This window comes from Lepisosteus platostomus, chromosome 9 (assembly GCF_059453375.1).
Source record: "Lepisosteus platostomus isolate fLepPlt1 chromosome 9, fLepPlt1.hap1, whole genome shotgun sequence".
NCBI lineage: Eukaryota > Metazoa > Chordata > Actinopteri > Semionotiformes > Lepisosteidae > Lepisosteus > Lepisosteus platostomus.
The window spans coordinates 22,812,274-22,830,082 of NC_142619.1; the positions used below are offsets into that span (position 1 = coordinate 22,812,274).

Consider the following 17,809-nt stretch of genomic DNA (forward strand, 5'->3'; position numbering starts at 1 on the left):
AGTATGTGGATGTTGCAGAGTATTTTTGTTATCTTTTAGTTGGCACTTGAATACACACATGAATAAACTACTGTACATACATACTATATTCTTGGTTTTATCATTGATCATATGCATATGGATTAGGTTACTTGATTGTTTCCTGTCTAAATGGTCTCTTAGTTCAATTTTTTTTTTCATTTAGATAGGAGATTATATGTTGATTATATATTTCTCCAGATGTTTTATATAATGTGTATGTTTCCATTTTTTACCAAATAATTCATCCTTTGGTTATTATTTAGATTCATGTTGCCAGCTTTAGACCTTAATATTTTGTATATTTTGTAGTCTCTTTTATTTCTGGAAATGTTAATTGAACAGAATAGAAAATAGCTTATGTGTGATAGTGATCTATATACAGTACTGTACTACGTATACTGTATTTACATACAGTATGCTATGTAATGTTTTTGTGAGTCTAAATTATTTTAAATCATTTTATATTCACTCATTTTGAATATACTGTAGGCAATATATTCTGGAGGATCATTTTGCCTTGGTGAACTGAAAACATTTGATCAATAAGACATTTGATCTTTTTATATTTTCTAAAAAAAGTTTTTTTTAAATGTAATTGAGTCCCATTTTGAATGAAAATATAACTGATAATCCACCAGCATTAACATTAAGCTTTGCTTTTCCTTATTTTTTGGTGATAAGGAGAGGGGGGAAGATTATATTCTTGTTACAGAAGATCTCGATGGCATGTACTTTTCTTTAAAATGAATATGCTTCACTTAAAGATCAAAGATTAAATTAAATTATTTTTTAAGGTAGAGTAAGTGCTCTATGAGTCTGTTAGAGGCTTAAGAAAAAAATCACAATTTAATGTACCTTAATCAAAAAATCACCACAACAACAATTTTTATTGTGCAACTCTGTCTTATTCCCTCTCAGTTGCTGGGCTCTCTGTCTAACCTATTTAAATAGAGAGAAGTGCAGTTATCAGGTATCAGAATTGTAAGTGGTGACAACTACCCCCTCTCAAGAAATGATTTGGTTGACTGCCTACCACAGAATCTAATACTTAATTTAATTTATATAAATTATAACTTATAATTACAAATAATAGTAATTTCCAACTCATATTACAATTACAGTTTGGTATGAACAATATCAGACATAAATGTTCAAATAGTAAAAAAAAATAGAAAACCATTAATAGAACAATTCTAATTGTTTTATTGATTAGAAATTAAAATGACATAGGCGGCACAATGGTTAGCATTCCTGTCTCACAATGCTGGGGCCCAGGGTTCATTTATGGACCTGGGGTGCTGTCTGTTTGGAGCTTGTTCTGTATGTTCTCCCCCTGTTTCTATGGATTTCCTATGGATGCTTCAGTTTCCTCCTGCAATTAATTGGCATCTAAGAAAATTACACTTGGTGTGAACAGTAGGTGTCTTTGTTTGCCTGATGCTTGCTGGGAGAAGCTCCGGGTCCTCAATGATGTAAGTGGTTAGAAAATGGATTGATGATGTAAAGAAAGTACATTAAAACTTTATTACATAAAATTACATTAATACCAACATGTAAAAATTATTTGACAGATGCATTTGGATCATAAATATATTTTGGATGTAATCAAATATTTTCTAGTTATTGACAGTTATTATCACTGAAAGCTATTATTTATTGATTATAGCAGGATAAATAATTGATTATTATGCCAGCTAGGGCTATTTTGCATTCCTGTAATGTCCTAGAAAACTGCAGGCTTTTATGGACTCTACCAGTCAACACTAATCCTATAATTCACTCTAATGTTTGTAAAATTTCAAAAGATGAATGGCTAGGACAAGGCAGATTACCCTCTATGCCCTTCCTCTTTTTTTCCTTCTGGGTACACTGGTTGTTGCCGTCACCCAAGACTTGAAGAAGTAACTGGCAGTTTATTTGTATTTTTGATACAAATAGAAGGTTAGTAAAAAAGAGAATTAAATAAACTGAGCGAGTTAACCAATAATTAAAGTAAATAATGGTAACCTCCCAAAATGTAAAGATTTGCCAAGAATAAGTTATTTTTCTCTAGCACAGCTTTATGAAAAAAGTAATAAATCAGGAACACTGGGTTAAACACATATTTGTTGATAATGATCCAACACAAACTAAACAACACACAACATTAGCATACAACATACAATTTACAAACGAGGCATCTCAAAGGCCTACATCCTGAATAACCACAAAAACCCCAGACCGCTACCAAGCATTTGAATTCTACATAACACCTAACAGACTCCAAAATAGAGAGAAACCTGCCATCTGCACCAAACAGAATATGACCTAGAGTTAAATCTCTTTCCGAGAGATGCTACAAAGTGAATGGGAACCTATCGCCCTATTCTAAAAATGCATCCCCTAACCAGGAGTGGCTGTTTGTAACCTAGCGATTCTCTATACATGAAATCAGAGTTTCCTAAAAATGGCAAGCTCTTTTAATAAATTTCAGATACTTAACTCGAATCTGTTAGAGTTCCAAGACTGATTGGAACAAGAACCTCCCGGCTGCCAATGTCTCTTCTCCACTCCTCTTCACTTGTGTCTTTCTGTCATTTCTACAGGGTTCTTCTCTCTAACCTGTATCTGCCCCCCTTCCTGCCTATTTATAACCTCTCTTTCTCTACTGTTGATCACTCTAAATCATTTACCATGAACTTAACCACAGTAAACTAGATGATTCCTTTCATCAGTGTGTTTCAGACCCTTTTCCACTTGGCAAACACCTCACATCCTTTTTGGTTTTGAAGCTCCTAAATATAGACACTAGCTGGATGTTTGAAAACTAGTGTAACTAGTGTTTTATGATTGTCCATAATACAGAGGCAATATATTGCGAGAACTACTGATATCCATTCTAATTATGCAACTTCTATTCTGTATCATTCACAGTATCCTTTGAAATCTCTCTTGCCTGCATTGGCATAGGAGAAGAAATATATACCAATTATTGAGTTTTCTGAAAAATTAGATGAAATTTTAGGAAATGTCATTTAAAAGTCTACATAGTATACCATTCATGTACTCATGTACAGTACGTGTGTAAACTACAACTACTCATGTAGTTTACACCAGTTATTATGGACCATTATTAACTTGATAAACCATTATTAACATAAAATTTAAATTCCAGTTTCTGGGATACATATTTTTAAAAAGTAATAATAATAATAATAAACTTTATTTTATATAGCGCCTTTAAAGGTGGCTTCTCAAAGCGCTTTACAGGATGACAATAACAATAAATAAGAAGACTACAACAATAAATAAGAAAAATTTCACAAGACAGGACACAATTATAATTACAGCAATACAACAATAACAATAGAGGAGACCGTGGAAGATGGTATTAAGAAGAGCAGAGGGGTGAAGAATGGAACCAGTTAAGTAAAGGCTTTTCTGAAAAGGAGGGTTTTGAGTCTGGATTTGAAGGAGTTTAGAGAAGGTGACTCTCTAATATCCTTGGGCAAGGAGTTCCAGAGCTTGGGGGCATAGCAGGAGAAGGCCCTGTCGCCCATACAATGTAGACGGGCTTGGGGGACAGTAAGGAGGGCAGAATTTGAAGAGCGGAGGTTGCGAGGTGGGGAGTAGGGCGATAAAAGTTCAGACAGGTATTGAGGTGCCAAGCCATGTAAAGCCTTGTAGGTGAGCATGAGGATTTTAAAGTCTACGCGGAATTTGACCGGAAGCCAGTGCAAGGACTCCAGGATAGGAGTAATGTGAACACTTGCACTAGATCTGGTCAGGATTCTGGCTGCTGAATTTTGGACATACTGCAGCTTGTTCAGAGTAGATTTAGATACCCCAGGGAGCAGAGCATTGCAGTAGTCAATTCGAGAGAATACAAATATGTTGATCAGCTTTTCAGCCACAGTTAATGATAGCATAGGGCGTAGTCTTGCGATATTTCTAAGGTGAAAAAAAGATGTTTTGACAGTATGCTGTACATGTGGGTCGAATGTTAAGCCAGAATCGAATATAACCCCAAGGTTTTTCAATTTTGATTGGAGCTCAAGTACAGAGCCATCTACAGACAGGGTTACAGGACTGGCTTTGCGAAGTTGATGGGGGGTACCAATAAGCATGACTTCAGTCTTGTCACAGTTAAGATGAAGGAAGTTTTGAGTCATCCAAATTTTTATGTCAGAGATGCAATTAGATAGAATAGAGACAGCCACATCAGTGTCGGGTTTGGTATGGATGTATATTTGAGTATCGTCAGCGTAAAAATGAAAGCTGAGGCCATGTGATCTTAAAAGCTGACCAAGTGGGAACATGTAAATGCTGAAGAGCAAGGGGCCCAGTATTGAGCCCTGAGGGACACCAGACTTGACAAGACCAATTTCAGACCTGTACCCATTGAGAGAGACAAAGTGACAGCGATCAGTGAGGTAAGACTTAAACCATTTGAGGGCAGTGTCAGAGACTCCAAACACAGTCTCGAGACGAGAAAGCAAGATGTTATGGTCAACAGTGTCAAAGGCAGCACTGAGATCAAGAAGGATGAGTATGGAAAGAGAACCAGAATCAGAAGCTATTAGGAGATCGTTGGTGACTTTGACTAGGGCGGTTTCTGTGCTGTGAAGTTGACGGAAGCCAGATTGGAGGGGTTCGAAAAGGTTGTTTGTCATGAGGTGGTTATGTAACTGAAGTGTGACAGCACGTTCTAGAATTTTAGAGAGAAAGGGTAAGTTGGAGATGGGGCGAAAGTTGTTAAGATTGTCGAGAGCCATGTTAGGCTTCTTTGGCACTGGGGTAATAGCAGCAGTTTTGAGGACCGTTGGTACAATGCCGGTGCTCAAGGATTCATGTATTATATTGAGGACAATGGGACAGAGAGAAGAGAAACAGGACTGGAATAAAGTGGTGGAAATGGGATCTAAAATAGATGTGGTGGGTTTCATGCGCGTAACTAGTTTGTTTAGGGATGCTGAGTCAAGAAGAGAGAAGCTGGAGAGACGGGAACCAGAGAAGTTGGATGAGGAGGGAGGAGGTGTGGAAATTATATCCGTAGTGGAGAGAATGTGATGCCGGATGTTGTCAATCTTAGAACTAAAGAAATCTAAGAATGTGTTGCAAAGTTGTGATGAGGCAGGTAATGTGGTGGGGCAGTTTGGCTTGAGCAGTCTGTTGATGGTGGAGAAAAGATGCCTGGGATTGTTTTGGTGATTTTCAATGATGTGAGAGAAGTAGGTGGATCTAGCAGACTCTATAGTAACCTTATAATCAGATAAGTAATCTCTCCAGGCCTGATAGTGTACATTTAGGCCGGAAAGACGCCACCTACGCTCAAGTTTGCGAGAGGCTGCCTTCATGAAACGCAGATGGTCATTGTACCAGGGGGCAGGGCGAGAGAAGGAGATGGTTCGAGTTTTTAAAGGAGCAAAGGTGTCGAGGGTAGATAAAAGAGCATTGTCAAGTAACTGTATTTTGTCCTCTAGAGGGTCAGAGGAAGAGAAACAGGATAAGGAGGACAGAACAGAATTTGCAAACCTTGGGTGATCAATTGATCGCCAGTTGCGGAAATTTACAGAGCGTGAGGGGGAAGTGTTAGAAACAGGTAATTCCAGATTGAAGAGAATGGCTAAGTGGTCAGAGAGGCCTAGATCAAGGGGGGAGCAGTGGGAGACAAAGGAGTCATTTGCAATAATTAGATCTAAGGTGTGTCCTTTGTTATGTGTAGGGGTACAAACAAACTGAGCAAGGTCAAAGCATCCCAAAAGAGAAAGGAAGTCTTTAGCCAGACTGGAGGAAGTTGAATCAATGTGTATATTAAAGTCCCCTAGAATAAGGATCCTTTTAAATGTAAGGGATAAGAATGAGAGAAAATCAGCAAACTCACCTAAGAAGACTCCACTGGGTTTGGGTGGTCTGTAAACTGTGGCAATAATAGTAGATTGGGGGATAGAAACATTTAAAACAAGACACTCAAAAGAAGAGGGAGGAGGTATAGCTATAGGACTTAGACTGTAAAAAAGGTTGTAAATAACAATGATGCCCCCGCCTCTGCCTGAAAGACGCGGAAGGTCAAAGAAACCATATCCAGGAGGAACTAGTTGGTTGAACAGGAGTCCATCGTTTTGTTTGTGCCATGTTTCGGTTAAGCACAGAAGGTCCAGTTGTTTTTCTTTGATAATGTCACATAAAAGAAGAGCCTTGCTGTTAACGGAGCGGGTGTTGAGTAGCGCTGATCTGGCCAGTCTCGGGGATGCGGGGGGAAGCGGAGTGCGGTCCAGGTGCGGTAGTGAGAGGAGATTTTTTAGATCGGCGCCGGTACGTGATGGACTTACAGACGTGCGGCGAAAGGCAGGGATAGAGACTCCGCAGGCAGACGAACGTAGAGAACGGTGTCCTGTGCTGCGATGGATGTAGCGAGTCGGTCGTAAAATCCCAGTAAAACGGCAGTAATCGAATGTGTCTTTGACCAGGAAGTAGCTTTGTTTTAGTTGAAGAAGTTGCAGTGCAGTGTACCTCAGAGACATGATTGATGAAACGAGACGGGAAGGAAATCCAGAGAAGGCGGTAGCAAGAGGTGAAAGTCTTCAGTTGAGTAAGTTCACAATGCAGTGGAAGTCGCACCCGTGAACTTGTAACGTGAAGCGGATGAAAATAGATAAACTAGAAATCAGTGCAATCGAGGAGAAAAAGGGAAAAAAAACATAAATAAGTAGATAGAAATGAAAAACTGGTGAGAGGAGCGGCAGCCAAATGCGCCAGCGTTCCCTCTCGACCGGAACCGGAAGTTGAAGTGTTTTTAACTTTAATTAATATGGACATCCAATGCATATTGTTTACAAATTTTCCTTCCACTATTTCATATAATTCCAATCCAATCATTATGTCATTATTCAAAGCTATGAAACTGAGACATAAGAGGGTGACAATAAATAATGTCTACATCATATCAACAATGCAATATGGTTTAAAAAAGTTCATGGAAAGTGAGAAATGTACTAACATTTGTTCATCTGTAGACAGAGTGTTTATTGAAATACAATTGTAAGACTACATACCATTTATTCTTGTCACTTGATACAGTTTTGGACTTATCCTTGCTTTCAGTAGTTGCACCATTTTGTTCAAAAAGAGGATATACTGTAACTCCTTCTGCATGATTTATGAAACCTTCAATTTCTAAGGTAAAATTTAGACTTTTGAGTTCTCTTTTTTGAACTCCATGGTGCAGATTGTAATTTCTTCACTCAGACCACCCCAATCACAGGCCCACTTAATAAATTAAATCCATGCTTCACATAAATCATATTGGAGCACTTGACAGAGATTGACTGCTTCTGACTTACCTCTGGGCACTCTACAATTTTGTATTTTAGAAGCCAATTTAAAATCAATCAAACCTGATATGAAACATTCCATTTAAAATGTATTTTCTACCCTGCACTTTCATGTTATATAAGCTATCGCTAGAAAAGCTAAAAAAGAAACAGATTCAATTAATCAGACATACTGTACAAACCTGAATCACAAAGCAATACAGCAACAAACCAAACTGAATGAATGTTCAAGAAGTATTATTACAAACATGTGTTCATTAGCCCTTAGTTGTTGTACAAAACTGAACTATTTATACACTGCACATTTGTAACTACATTTAGTTTCTATCAGTTTGCAAAACTTTAAGACTGAGTACAGATGATTGACAGATGCTGTGTAGGCAACATTTAATCGTGTTAAATTCTAGCTACCAACATAAAAAATGTGGACCACTAGCACAGAAAAGCAAAGATAATGAAGGTTATGCGGTCCTTTGAGTTCTCTTTCCTTCCTGAAACCATCCACCATTATCTCAAAGGACCATAGTATCTCAATGAAAGCAGCTCTGCCATTAGTTCCAATTACCCAGCATACTCTGTGGATGTTTCTTATGCTCGTTGCTGAATCTGCATTTACAGTTTCCCATTTTGACCTCTACCCCAACTTTCAGAGTGTTTTTGCTAACATTGTTTTTCTCTTGTTATGTCACTGTTAATCCTTGAACATAATTACCATATGGTCATTTGTAATATTAATATGTATTAATTTCAACATTTGCAGCACTGTTAATTAAGCCAAGGTCAGAAAAGGGAACAAAATCTTCAAATTGTCATACAAGCAAAATTGCAAAAGCCTAGATAAGCAAGTCAGATTTTTACAGTATAAGTCTTATCTGACTCAGTCCTTTGCATTTGTGATAACTATAAAATAAGCTAAGCTTGTTGTATTTAATTGTTAATGAAATTTAATATAATTTTTATAATATTATCATGGTACCATAAAAATAATGCTGTATTGCTATAGGGAACCATCTGATTATGTCAATAGTCATACTAATTCTTATATAAATTAATATTTTGTTAACCCTTTATCAAGTAGAATCCATTCATAATTATTTTTCATTTCTTGTGTTCATTTGCTCTCAAATTTCCTAATTTCCTTATTTAGCTCTAATATCCAAAAAATTGAAAGTATGTGTCCTCAGGTTTTGTTTATTTAATTCAATGTTATTAATCAATCAAGGTTTATTTATCAAAGCACTAACAGTACAGCATACAGCGGTGTTGTCGGCAATGACATGCTTTGTCCACGAGCTCGTTAAGAGGGATAGAAGAGTAGAAGGACAGGAATTTATAGGAATTAGATTAACGAAAAGAAAAAGAAATTAGGATACAATAAATTACACAATTGCAATTTACAATACAATTTACAGATTGTGCGAAAGTAACACAAGGATAGGAGGTATTTAGCACTCTTCATATGTGTCCTGAGAGTGCGAGTGACAGGAGGGTGCCAGTGCACCTATCAGTTCAAGGAAGTAATTGCAGGCATCTGCTGTGGTTGGTTGTTTAGCGGTCTCACTGCCTGGGGGAAGAAGCTGTTATGAAATCTGGTGATCTTGCTCTGTATACTTTGGTATTGTTTTCCGGATGGTGGTAGGGAGAACAAGTTGTGGTTAGGGTGACTGGGGTCCCTGGATAGACCCACCCTTCTTGAGGCATCTAACAGAATAGATATCCTCGATGTTCGGTAGCGCGCAGCTGGTAGTGTTTTGTGCTAGTTTTACCACCCTCTGGAGTACCTTGTGCTCTCTGGCGGAGCAGTTACCATACCAGGCAGTGATGCAGCAGGTTCGGATGCTTTCAGTAATTTCACATTACTGAATTGACCTTTAGTTAAGCCAAGAATGAAAGACTCCCATAACTCTTTTCAGTCTGCTATACTAATCTGAAAGCTCCATTGGTTTTATTCTGTTCTTTTTCAAGGTCATTGCTCTGGACAGCCATCTGAGCAACGGCAGCAGCTTTACTCTGCTAAGTCCTGGAAGACTTCTCAAACAGAAAATAAAAACACAGAGAGTTATACAGATATACAAGTCCATAACATTTCCCTTGACTCCTCTTTTATCATTGGAGTTGCTTGCCCAACTTTGGCACAAGTTTCCAAGTTACTGTTTTTTTTTTGCATATGCTCTATTCCCTAAACTATCAAGAACCTTTGTCAGCTTGATCCTCCAAACTTTAATATGCCTTTGCCTTCTATAATGTCTGAACTCTTTAACCTTTCTTTTTGATCAGCTCAATTGACCCCTTGTCAGTGCTGAGTGTGATGCTGAATCGTTTTCTACTACTGCATCTTTGGCTTATACGGTATGTACATTTAATCAGTATTCTTCTCAAAACCTTATTGATTCCCCAGCCAGTGTTTCAGGCTCTTATATCAACTATTCATTGCAATCATGCCATTATTTGGTTTATAAGCTGCACATTTCTATTATTATTGTTGTTGTTGTTTTTGCAGTAGCAGTGTGATGCAGGAATACTCACAAGCAGTAATTTTAATAGAAGAAGTAGTGTAGTAGTAACTTAGTGGGAACAGCATGTTAGTGAATATTGGAATGGTAGCATCAGTGGAAAAAGTAGTCATAGAAATTCTCATAAAAGCCAACAAACAATACAACTGTGGTTTTCACATAAGTCATTAAGAAAAGTAAAACCAATCTGATCCACATTCCAGTGTTATATAACTTAAAATGCTATTCAAGAGCAAAACAAGAAAGGAACTGTACAGTAGTTGTCAAACCAATCTCCATTAAGCAAATTTAAATAGTTTGTCGTGCTTATCTTCTCCAGCCAGATTTTCACTGATCAAACGCTTAGTTTACTGTATATTTAGAGAGCATTAAAGCTAGAAATTAATTGCTTTCTGGCTTCAGTATTTCTCACTGGAGATCAGTATTGAAAAGTGTAATAAATGTCGTGTTGTTTTTCACCTCCAGAGTTAATAGGTTAGCAATTGCATTTTTTTTTTGTAAAATGGTTGGATTATGAGAGTCTACAGTATATATGAAGCAGCATTTGTCTTTCTAGTGATTATAGGGTTTCAGATTCCAAAATAGTTTATTCCTTAATAATAAAACAAGCTAAACTCAGTTGCAACTGCATAGATATGGCTGTAGAATGTGTACTCAAAAATAGGTATTATCTTCAGAGCGACACATCTGATCTTCAAACAGCAGACACACACACACACACACACAAAAAGGAAGGTTAGATTTTCTTTTTGTTTTTGTTTATTGTCCGTAAAGTCAGATTAGTCTGCACTAGCTATGGTTTTGTAATCCCTTGAATACGGCTGCTTCATATAAATTCCTCTCTGTAAAGCACTTGACGTTACTTGAGGTAAGACAGAGTTATTAGATGTTTAACATTATTTTAAGGTTTTAATTCTGCCATGCATAATTTCACTCTTTAATAGCTAAAAATTTTTATTTTCTTGGTCACATTTTTTACTCAGATAATAGACTGAAAACAATGGAGGATTGTTTTGTGAGAGCACTTTAGTTCTTAGGCATCAAGGGTGGATTGTTTTGCCTCACTGGACTCAAGATTTATAGACCACAGTTGTTTTGTTTTTCTCTGTTCAGATTTATACTGTTAGTAGTAGCCAGCACTTGACCACATGTTTTTTCTTCTTCTGTCATTGGGTTTACAGTGAAAGTATACATACTGTAATAGGATAGTTTTGTTTTTCCTGCAGATTGTTGTAACATCAATTAATAGAAAACAGCTGCAGAATGTATTTTGAAAGAAGGCAAATACAGAGGAAATTAAACACACATATGCAATAATGAAGGAATGATGATTTGTTACAATGGTATTGTAGTGTGCTCTCTGAAGGCACCAGTTCTGTAGGGTTTGGGCATTTACTGGGACAATTATTAATTGTAGCAGTAAATCACAAAATGATTCTTTTGATGGCCTTAGAATCCAACCATGCGATATAACTCAAACAACGCACACACACAAGGGTACTAATACACGAGGATACCTTTATTAATACATAAAGTATGCATATAAACCTAACCGATCTTATCGTGAGGGTTATCAGAATACAAAAGATATATATTGAGTCAGTTACGAAGAGTTACATATATCAAGAGGACATACGTTCAGTATATCATTCATTTAGACCGTTTCGTAAATTCACTTGGTTATAACTTCTACATTGGATACTCAAAACAAGTACATAACTCTTAGGAATTAAATTGATATCAACTGGTTGGGATAACAATTGAATTCTCGAGCAGTAATGCATTGAAGTTGAATACTCATCCAATCTCTGGGGATTCAGATCTCCTGCGGACTCAAAGAAGCAGTTGCAGGCTTGTTGCTGTCCGATCCGCGCTGTCTGGCTAGGTGCCAGGCTGTGCTGTGCGGTTTGCGACGGTGCGCTGCAGATGCTCACTGACCGGCTAGTTAGTGTTGGCTTTAACTAGCAAAGTTTGCGCACAGGAGAAAAGATGACTGTGGGTCCCAGCAACTCAGGAAGAGGACCGGTTCATTCCTGATGAAGAGCTAGTTCTGAATAGTGATTCAGCTGTCCACAGTTCCGACCTGTTCACGAGGCTTGCTGCTGGTGCTAACCTCGGGTAGATCCTCTGGTTACTCTCTGGCAACCTCCGCTCTAGACTCTTAGAACAAAGGAAAGTTCTGGCACTCGGACACACTGGCCGTTCCGTGGTTGTCCGGGCTGAGTCTCATGATGGTCAGGAGGCGCGCTGCGAGAATGTCCTGCCCTTGGGAGCCTTCTGCTCCTGGGCCTTCCTGCCCTGGAATTCTCCTTTGAATTCCCTTTAGAATTGTCCGAAAAAGTCTCTCAGGCCCTCTGTGTTGCCTGTTTTTACCTGGAGGAACTTCAGCTCGTTCATTGGCTGAAAGTTTCATGGGCATCAGAGTCCCACGTGGGTTACTCAGCCCTACCAGTCCCTGATTGGTTGATCAAGGTGAGATATGAGTCACTTACTCCTGACACTTAGGAATGCAGTCCAGATGTCCATCTGGCACTCCCTAGACAGATAGGCACCAATGGATGATCATTGATCATGATAGCCAGGCTTAGCTAAGTGCATCCCCATTTGGGAGCTGTCCCTTATCAAAAGAAAACATCTTTAAATCAGCCTGCATGAATAGTTTCTCTGTGGCTGCACCACAGAGATGAACAGAGAGATGAGGCCTCATTTGGGAAAGCACAGAAACACTTAATTCTGTCTTATTAATAAGCATTGCCGCTATAGTATAATCTGGAAAGACGATAGTTAAGCGTTCTGTTCATAAGGAGATATTTCAGAAAAGGAGATGAGCTGCATGTTTCAAGTTTGTGAAATCTACTAGGTCTTGTAACTTTAGACTTGAATGGTATTATCATAGCAAAGAAGACACTATTTTGACTATTTCTGTGCAATTTAAATATTAAATGGAAACCTAGTTAATTAGGTCAGAACTGAAATTATACTTTGTATCTTTCAAAGATATTTGATTAATATCCTTAATAGTCCTTTATATATCTTCACTATCACTATCACTTTTTAAGTTAGAAAAAACGTGACAAAAACAGCAAATGTTAAAAGACAGAAATTTAACAATGATAAAGGGATAATTAGAAGTATAGTTGTGCTGCAGCTTATATGGCTGTTTGTTGCTCAATTGTATCTTTCACATGCATGAGGAATACTTTCACATTAAGTGCATTTTCTTTCAAGTTGCATTTGGTGCAAACGAAGATCCCCAATGTACTAGCAGCAAAGCTTTCCTATAAGAAAACAAAAGTAAATCAATGTTCTTTTCAGTGGCTGCCCAATGCTCATATCTAAATCCAATTTTAAATCTGGGGGATTTACACAGAAAAGAAAATGAATTACTACAGATGTCAAAGAGAGCATGGTTAAATAATTCAATTACCCAAGTGTGGAATGACATTTTATCTGATTTTGTCTGTCAATGCCACAGAGGTCACGAAAATGAAGGTGGCCTACTGCTAAATAGTGATAAGGCTGCAAATTCTAAACTTAAACAAATATTAATAGAAATTGTCTAGGACAATAGCTATCAGCTGTGTCTGAGATTATTATTTTCCCCAATCTCTTCATTTGTGTACTTTTCTGCTAAAAATGTGGGACGTTTAAGGACTTTATGAATATTAATAAGCAAAAGAAATGACATATCATCTTATTTTTAAAAATAGCCCTGTATAAAATTGCACGTGCAATGGTGGTGATGGCTGGGGATGGGGGGAAAGATATTTAAAGCTTAAAATACCATGGTGGTTATTTGTATTCCCAGTAATGTTTCATTTTCACTGTAAAAAAAAATAAGAATTGTATTAATTTTGATCTTATTGTATACTGTATATCACAGATATTAAATGAAATCACATGCACATTGAGATATAACAAAGCTAAGCAAAGCTGAAGTATTCTAAAATGTTTATGTCTTTAATATATTATCTTATTACAAATTAAAGGCAGGATCTTTGCTCCTACTATTGACAGTTTGCAGTATGTTATAAAACTGATTGTCTGATGGTGATGAATTAAGGTTTGATACAAATATGAAGTTAAAGGTATAAATTGATGTGATTAAGTAGTACAGAAATCATAAAGCCTTTATGGAAAAGGTATGTAGTTTAATTGCTTTAAAAAGTTATGTACAGTACATGTGATCAATGGTAATTTTAAAAAAATGTCTGCTTTTACCTGCTTTTTAGATGCACCCCTAATATTTACTTTAAATATTTTAATTGGTTATTTGGCTGGTTACTAACCTTAGTTATTTTTTCCTGTGTGAAAAAAAGAGTGCTAAAGCACACGTTTTCTAAAAACAAAATCAAAACAGTGTTTTTCTTGTCTGTCACATTGTCTCTTTTTCCCTTGGAGTCTGGGCTTTTCCTGCAGAACCCTAGTGGTTGTCTTCCTCAGTTCTTTATCTACTGAAGGCAGCACACTTTTACATGGAAAGGTCCGCCGTTGTCAGATTATATGAGTTGATGGCCTGTCACACTCAAAAAACAACTGTTTATAAATATTTACAATAAGTGTGAGTACCTGGGCCCTGCCTTTTACAGATCTAAAACAAAAGCAAATAAGCAAACTATCAGAGACAAACATGCAATGTACTTAGTGCCTCATGGATTATACAAATACCTCACTGTTTCCATATCTAGGCTACACAAAAACCGACATGTATTGAACTGACTGGTGATCGGATTGCTCAGTGGCTATACAATAATCCATATACAGTAGGTATCTCTAATAAACGTCTGACCTGACAAGTAACGGTATGTATACTTGCATATACTGTATAGATCCCCTATTTTAATGGAAAGAAGTGTTATTTTTTTCAACTTCAACTTAAACCTTTGGTCTTTTTGGTGGAATAAATACGTACTGTAAATATAACATCCACATGGGGACTCAATAGAGGAATGCAGATGGTTGACTATAGTCCCACCACTTAAATATGCTGGCCAGTTAGCTTACAGTTGTATGTAGAGACACAAATACTGTACAAACTGCTATATTGATGGGAAAAAATGCATAAATAATTTAATCATAAAGCATATTGTATGGATGTAATGGGTATATCTTAAGCTATTATATTTCTTTAGCAGTCCATACAGAAAGTGAGTAAGCCTCTTTTTCCTCACATTTGATGTGAGGAAACATGAAAAATGACATTTTTTGAGGTCAGAAAACAAAGGAAAGACATTGTTAATAAGTCTATATCAGTCTGTTTAGGTGGGTTGCAGTTTGACAGTCCTCCTTTGCAGGTGAGCAGTGATTAGCTATATTGTAAATTAATGATCTCAGGTAAATTCTGTAAAATATGTTTGTATGTGTACACAGTATCTTTACTATAAGGTGGTTTAATAAAATAATAGATAAGCAAGTCAAACATATATGTGAAAATAAATAATAATAGCGTACCCCCAACATTATGTTTTCTAATAATAATAAAAATTTCTGATCTCTATTCTGATATCTGATCCTATTTTATTTAATTGAAATATTGATTTGATTTATTTTTACAAGCAGTAAATAGGTGTAGATACAACTAAATAATTCAGCCATCTTCATGACAACCATATACTGTACAGTATGTGATTCAATGGATTACAATTATTTGAATTATTTCACAGTGTTCAATCTGGTGCTTTATTATATTGGATCTGCACGCATTTCTAGTTGCAGAGTTTTTGACAGCCTACTAAAACAAAACATGCAATTTCCAAACGGGTCATAAAGGGTTTTGACTCTGAGTGCATTTTCAGTAATATACAGTACCTACTGTAAATATTTCAAACAGTGTTCCGTGTGTTAGTTATTTCCTTGGGGGGTCTCAAGAAGTGTACTTGTTTTATGAACAACTCTACTCTAAAATCTGATTATTCTAAATTTTGTGTACTGTGGAAGTACAAATGCTGTACCACTGTAAAGTATATAAATATAACATTCCATAAACTACTAAGAAATATAAAAGAATAAGAAGCACAAAATGATATTTCTGATAAATTTAACAAAGTTGTATCTGCTAGAGAAATCATAATGAGAAGGAATCCCACTATTTTCCGTCTCAGACTATCAATTTGTTTTCATGAATGTAAATATAAACCTAGTAGATTTGCCCATCTGTCTCATTGCTCCTTATAGTCCAGTTCTCATTAAAATATTGCATTTGACAGTATTACTACAGCTCTAGTGTTGCAATATTGGTCTTTTTCCAATAATAACTAATATTTTCTTCCTATCCTCTACCTCCTGCTGTCGTTCAGTGCATCCCTGGAGGTCTGCAGAATCTGATTTTCTCATACATCGCTAATGATGAGAAAGCTCTAAGGTCCATTAAAAAGTGATTTTGACTTTTACCTTACTAGTGAAAACCATTAGCATATAAGATTCAGTTGTGTTTCTGCTCTCTGCACAGAAAAAAATGAAGCAAATTAATGTTCTTGTTTGACACAGTGAGTCAAAATTATGGGATAATATAATCATTGTTACTAAAACAGTAGGGAAGAATCAGGATACATTGATTAAAAAAATATGAAAAAAATATTTACCTCAAGACTGAGGATATATTTCACTGTACTTTTACTGCAAATTTTCATTACAATTTTCCTAGGATGGCTGTCTCAGGTTTTATTCGGGTGTCTTAGCAGGTTTTACTAAGCCCTTTGGTATTTAGTATTATATGTTACCCTTTGGTCCAATTACATGGTCTGATAATATCTACATACAAAACCTCATACTAAAAGTAGCAGTTTGAGGATCCTCTCATAGTGTATTTCATACAAAACATTTGAATGACATTAATATTTAGCATTAGCTGTGATAAGACTGTACAACATAAGCAATTATTTCACAACTTAGCTACTATCAATTATGTAAAAAGTTTACTCTGAGTAGTCCATTACTGCACGCATTGTATAAGAGCAAAATAAAATTAACAAGTGAAAAAAGTTTATGCAATATAACAAAACAAGAGAGAAATATTTGACAGAAATGTCAATAAATAACAAAATGTGTTTATAGCTTTGTGTCTATTTGGATGACATGCTGTGTTTAACCAATGTTTGGTCACATCCTCAGTCAGTGCTATGTACAAACCTTTGTGTCCTGCACACAAACAAAAACAATGCATAAATACTGTCCCTATTTGGTGGGAGATTATACTTCATCTGCCTTTCACTATTAATTTCAATTTATGGGGTCACCAAAGCTGCAGTCAAGACTCTGTTTGAGAATCTTACTGTGAATACAGCGCAACAGGTAAATTCCTATTATTATAACTGGCACAAGTACATATAACAACATAATAAAGGTTGCAAATGAGAGAAAGACATTTTGTGCATGTACTGTAACTTGTGTAGTTGCTAGTTATTATGTTATCCAGGGAACTAATACTTGTTTCTTGAAAGAAGCCAGAATAACAATTTCATCAGTTCACTGGACAGTATGTTCCAGATTCCCGCTACAATTTGTATAAATAAATTAATCCTATTTGCACTTCCTAGTAGTTTCCAATTGTGTTCCCTGGTTGCTGCTTCACTTTTGATTATAAGGTACTCCATTGGGTTTGTCAATGCTTTGGAATATTTCAATCATAAACCTTTTTGTTTAAGACTGAAAATGTTTAATTATTAGCATAAAATGTCTTTAAACCCAGTGATGTGCCTGGTCACTCTTCTGTTTCTATAACAGCAATTTCATTTAATTTATAATCCTGTAGTACAGCAAAAGAGAGTTTTGACTGTTCAGAAAAATTGAGTTTTGGCTTTTCAGTGAATAAAACTCAATTCAGCAGCTGAGAACTGTTGTCAGAATTATATTGGGATTCCAAAAATCACTATCAATTCAAGATCTGCCTTGGTTTAGATCTGTGGCAGATTTTTACTGAGTTTACAACATAATGGAACCACTGGTGTTTTTAGGTTGAACTGT

At 36.4% G+C, this 17,809-nt stretch overlaps 1 protein-coding gene and 1 long non-coding RNA gene across 5 annotated transcripts in view; one reads left to right on the forward strand and one right to left on the reverse strand.

Annotated features, from left to right (window-relative positions):
* Positions 1-17,809, forward strand: part of mgat4c (mgat4 family member C) — a 298,157-nt gene that overhangs the window by 215,209 nt on the left and 65,139 nt on the right. For 2 of the 4 annotated variants that reach the window (XM_088647199.1, XM_088647202.1), the window contains one exon: positions 9,612-9,683. The exons of the other annotated variants lie outside the window; for them this stretch is intronic. The gene's annotated coding sequence lies outside the window, so the exon portion shown is untranslated. The remainder of the gene's footprint in view (positions 1-9,611; positions 9,684-17,809) is intronic. 4 annotated transcript variants of the gene reach the window in all.
* LOC148654645 (uncharacterized) overlaps positions 1-17,809 on the reverse strand; it is a 100,495-nt gene that overhangs the window by 3,111 nt on the left and 79,575 nt on the right. The window lies entirely within an intron of this gene.